Here is a 5,861-nt window from a genome sequence, read left to right on the forward strand (position 1 = left end):
GGAAACTGGGAAAGGAAATATCATATGACATGTAAATAAACAAAATATCTAATAAAAATTTTTTTCAAAAAAAAAACAATTTAGGTTTATGTACTAAAAGTAAAAATGAAATTAAAGCTTTTCACCATAAGGTTACATTTGCATTTGGTGAATATTTCTTTATGTGTCTTCCTTTGTTTGTATGCATTTCTATGGCCTTATTTCTCCCCAGACAACCCGAGAAGACCAAGTTCTATAACTCTCAGCCTCAATTCTCCTCTTCTAAGAATAAGGAAATCTTGCATGTATTTTCTCCATCAAAATCTTGGGGGTAAGGATGCCCCAACAGTTTCTGAATCTGCCCTGCTTAGCGGAAGACAGCCGTTTACTTGACTTGGAGACCAGAAGGCTGTGAACTCATCTGGGCTCTGCTCCCTCCTCTATGGTCCCTGTATCAGTATCCTGCCTGTTACTACTCTTGCTCTGTGACAATACTGTATCAAAATCAATTATCAGGTGTTGTTACCTGCCAGTCAGTCTCTTCAGCCCCCACCTGCAAGAGAGTTTATGCCAAATCACTGTTTTTTTTTTTTTCATTGTTAAAGATTTCTATGAACTAAAAAAAAGGGGGGGGGAGTATTCAGCTCACAGCTTTGGAAGCTAGCAATCCACCATTGACCAGCTTTACAGCCTCCACCTCTGGTGAGAGGCCTTGCTGTATCATACCATGCAGATAGCACTGTGGTATGAACTTATTTAAGAGAGATAACACTGAGAGACAAAAGGTCAATAAAATGCAGGGTGGCTTTTTTTTTTTTCTTATCTTTTTTTGTAATAATTCACCTTGGGAAGTAACCAGAGTCACCAAAGAACTACATTAGTGCTTTCCTAGGACAGGGTCCCCAACGACCTAGCTACTTCCCACTAAACTTCACCTCTTCAAGATCACACCCCCTCCCAACACCACCACATCAGGAACAAAGATCACAATATACAAGTCTACAGGGAACAGCATATTGAAGCCAGACAGGGTCCAGTCTGATAACATGGATCTCTAATAGTAGAGAATGTTTCTCGGCCACGGCCAAGGCGGGATGTGGATGTGGAGGAGAAGGATAAGGGATAGGTCATTGCTAATTTTGAAGACTGGGGAAGGAGTCATGGGCCAAGAAATATCAAGGTGGGGGGAGGAGGGGAGGGGAGGGACAGGGGTGTGTCTCAAGTTACAAAAGACAGAAAGACAGTTTTCCTGCTAGGGATCTAGAAAAGAATGCAGCCTTGCCAGTACATTGACTCCAGCCCAGCCAACCTTTGATGGATTTCTTTTATGCTTTTGTTTTGCTTTAGAGACAGTAGCTTAGGCTACCAGGGATTCACAGTCTTCCATCTTCTGCCTCCTGAGTGCTGAGATTTCAGGTATGCATCGACATACCTCGTTCCTTGTTGGACTTCAAGCACAAACGCTGTAAGATATGCATTTGTGTGGTCACTTGTCACAGCAGGAGCAGGAATGCTGACAAGACTGTGCACGGTATGACTCCATCTGCCTGAATCTAAGTTCAAATACGGACAAAAAGAAGCGGTGGAGATCTGAGTCAGATCTTCAAGATAGCACATCACAGTAAAAAGGGAACCAGGGGAACTTCTAGGAAATGTTCTGTGTCTCCATTTGTGTGTTTAATACAGTATACAAAACAAAAACAAAAACAAAAAAAAACAAAAAACATTAGACTTATAATTAGTGTGCACTTGACTGGGTCTAAAATATACTCTTGGAAGCAGGAACATCTGCAGTTGCTTTTCGACACTATGAGGACCTTCAGCGCCTTTCTGTTTCCCTTCCAACAGTAAGCACACACCCTTCATCCCAGACTCACCAATCACCACCTTCCAGCCACAGACAGCATTTCTCTAATTATCCTTATAAAATTCCAGAGGAGCCTGAAGATTTCTGGAATGAGAAGCTGGTGTTCCCAGCAGTCTTTAGAAACAATCCCAGCCCTTGATACTTATCAGACAGACCCTTGACGTTTCTCTTCTTGGGCCCTGGTGACAAATTCATGAAGTTAGTATTAGGACCATTGTTTTACAAATGCAAAAGCGGTCCTGTACATGTGACCCAGTTAGTGGAGTCTGTGCTCAGCTCCACATCAGTTCACATCCCTGTGCATCCTTCCCATGGCCCTGGGTGGCTGTCCGTTTGCTCCCTAACTCCAGTAAGGTTACATTACCTGCTCTCTGGCAACAGGGCTCACCAGTGACTTAAAAAAACAAGCAATGAAGTTAAGTATAGTACTCCAGAGGTTAAGGCACTCCTTTAGGATGGCTGAGCATGGCAGAGAAGGCAAGAGATCCTCTTCTGTGTTTGTTGGTTTTAAGGGGCTAGTAGTGCTGGGTATCAAACCCAGGGCCTTGTGCATGCTAAGCATCTGCCACTGTGCTCCCCACAGCCCTAGTAAGTTTGTTTTTAAGCCCAGGTCTTGCTTTTGGTCCATACTGGTCTTGAATTCATATTTCTCCAGCTACTACCTCCCAAGGGCTGGGATCAAAGGCACGTGCCACTGTGCACACCACAAGAGAACTTTTAAAGATAGAAAAAGACATTACTGTGATTGTTTTCATATTTATCGCAGTACAGTTTACATACAATTAGCTACATAGATTTAGAGGGTCAAAAAATTGACAAATGTTAGCATACATTCACAAGATATTGAACATAGACACACACAGGTTTTATTTCTTGCCCTATTGTGACCTCATCTTAACTTCCCTCATTCCCCCAGCACCCCTGCAACCCTGCTTTACTTTGTCACTTTCAATTAGTTATATAAGTGGAACCAATCATGTGCACTCTGCTATAATTATGTTGAGACTTACCCATGCTGCTGTGTGAATCCTTTTTAGTGATGGGTCTTCCTCCACTATGTAGATCTAGCATGGTTCATTTATTCATTTGTTAATAGGCATCTGAGCTGTTACTGGGTTGATCTATTACAAATAAAGCCAGCATGCAACTAGGGGCATCTGCTTTTCTTGAATAAATTTATGGGTAGAAAGACTGGATCATATGTCAAGTTTGTGGCTAGCTTTAAAAAAAAAAAAGATATATTTATTATGTACATTGGTGTTTTGCTTGCGTGTGTGTCTGTGTGAGAGTGCCAAATCACTTGGAACTAGATCACAGACAGTTGTGAGTTGCCAAGTAGGTGATGGGAATTGAACCCAGGTCCTTTGGAAGAGCAGCCAGTGTTCTTACAGCTGAGCTATCACCAGCCCTGCCCCCTTTTGACAGTGTCTTACTATGTGAGGCTGCCCTAAACTCATGCCCTCTGTCTCAGCCATGCTGATATGATGGTCGGGTGCCACCAAAACAGTACCGAACACTTCTCACTTCTCGGGCGGCCTTCAAGCCAGAGATGCCCAGAGGTGAACTCTGTAACTTTCTGCTGCCACTCTCTGGGAAACTAAAAGAAAAGAGAGCTGTCTTTAGGAGTTGCCCCAACACAGGATTTGTCCAACTTCTCTGCTCTCTCCAGCTGTCCCCACCTCATCGTATCTACAACTACAGCCCCTTCAGAATTTCACCTACCCCTCTTGACTACAGGTGAAGGGTTTCCTACTGTTTCAGTCACAAATAAAACTCCTGAAAAGTAGGCAGACATGATCTTAAACCTACTAAGGGGAAGTAGCATCCTAATGTTCCAGAGGGGAAAATAAATTTCAAGTGGCAGATTTGAGGTAGCCTATTATTTGCAATCCAAATCAGTCATGTGTGGTGTGTGTGTGTGTGTGTGTGTGTGTGTGTGTGTGTGCGTGTGTATTTTTGTACCCTGCCTGGCCCATGATAAATGCTAAATTTTCATTTGTTGAATGTCCCTGGCTAGTTTTCTGTCAGCTTAACATAAAGCTAGAGTTATCTGAAGGAAGGAAAACTTAATTGAGGAAATGCCTCCATAAGATCCAGCTGTAAGACATTTTCTTAATTAGTGATTGCTGGAGCCCCACCCATTGTAGGCGGTGCCATCCCTGGGCAGGTGGATTTGGATTTTATAAGAAAGTGGGCTGAGGAAGCCATGACAAGTGAGATAGTTGAGTAGCATCCTCCATGGTCTCTGCTTCAGCTCCTACCTCTAGGTTTCTGCCTTGTTTGAGTTCCCGACTTCAGTGATGGACTGTGGATGTGGAAGCGAAAGTCAAATGAACCCTTCACTTCCCATGGTGTGTCCCCACAGCAATAGTAACCTTAACTATGTCATGAATGAATAAATCATTGCCACATACATTCCTGATACAGGCACTCACATGAGTGGAAATCATCAGATAGACACACAGGAGCCAGGCTGCCGGGCCAGTAGCTTTTTGTGTGGAGAGAAGTAGAGAGGAAGAATGCAGCGGGAGATGGTGACATTAACCTGTAATGCCCAGAAGTCAGGAGTCCAAGTCAGGAGGTGAGCTTCAGGCAAGCCGATGCTACCCAGTTAGACCCTGTCTCTAAAACAAAAGAAAGACCGGCAACAATCATATTGTGGTGATCTGGAATGTAGGTCAGTGGTAAAGCATGGGCCTGGTATGGCAGGGATGGGGGTGGGGGTAGGGGTACGGTTGAAAAGAATGCAAAACTCCCTCCTGAGGAACATCCTGTTTCAGAATCCCCTCCCCCAATAGAGAAAACTTCAAGATGACCATATAATTATAATGAAAACTAGGCAAGGCAGAGATCTCAGTAATAAGAAACAGACTGGCCGCAGGGGTTCCCAGAGTATGGGAGCATACACTTCCCACCCCCCCCCCATTTCTGTCCCACTGTGCAAGAGAGAGAAGCTCACTGCAAAGCTCCCCCTCATTGCTCTTCCAAAGAATTGATCTCTGCAGAAGGAAGTGCAAGCTAACTTAACAACTTCTCAAGCATGGAGAGTAGTTTGGGTAAACAGTGACCAGAAGGCGTGGGTGGCCAATGCACAGAATGCTAAAGCCGAATTCAACCTCACACACAAGGAACGCTGAGAGTAACTTGGGTGGACTGGGCAAGGGGCTGCAGGCGTCCTCTCTCTCTCTCTCTCTCTCTCTCTCTCTCTCTCTCTCTCTCTCTCTCTCTCTCTCTGGAGCTGTCCCTTGGATTGTCTCCTGCATGTGTGTCACTGGCACTGAGATATCATCCTCTGGCTTCACTAAAAAAGACACGGTGGAGAAGAGAAGCCGACTGAACGTCTCAGGGAGGAAAAAGATTACTTTTAAGCTGGAGTGTTGTACTGTTCCTAGAAAGCCATGATGCTTTTTAAAAAAAATGCTTGGTGTAAGCCCTAGGGAGAAAACTCCACAAAGTGTCTGACACAGAAGCCTGAGGAGCAGAGACTGGATCTCCAGAACCCACAGCAAAGCCAGGTGGATCTTCTGGGAAGGCTGGCTTCTGCCTTCCCACTGGGTTCTGCCTGAGACCTTGCCTCAGTCAATAAAGTGGAAGGTGATGGAGGAGGTACACCTGACATCAACCTCTGGCCTCCAGGTTCACTTCCATATACAAAGTATGTACACACACAGTTACACACGAACACCACACACAAAAGGGGATGGTGGTATGGAACAACCAGGGGCAGCTCCCACGAAAGTTCTCAAACTCAAGTGAGCATCAGTAAAAGGTACAAGTGTGGAAACACACAACCTGGCTCATCTCCATGTTTGCTAAATCTGACTTGGAACTTAAGAATCTGCATCTGGCTGGGCATGGTGGCACATGCCTTTAGTCCCAGCACTCTGGAGGCAGAGGCAAACAGATCTCTGTGAGTTCGAGGCCAAGTGTAATCTACAGATCAAGCTTTCGGGCCAGACAGGGACGCACAGAGAAACAGCTGCCTTGAAAAACTAAATGACAACAACAAAAGACA

This window comes from Mastomys coucha, unplaced genomic scaffold, assembly GCF_008632895.1.
Source record: "Mastomys coucha isolate ucsf_1 unplaced genomic scaffold, UCSF_Mcou_1 pScaffold9, whole genome shotgun sequence".
NCBI lineage: Eukaryota > Metazoa > Chordata > Mammalia > Rodentia > Muridae > Mastomys > Mastomys coucha.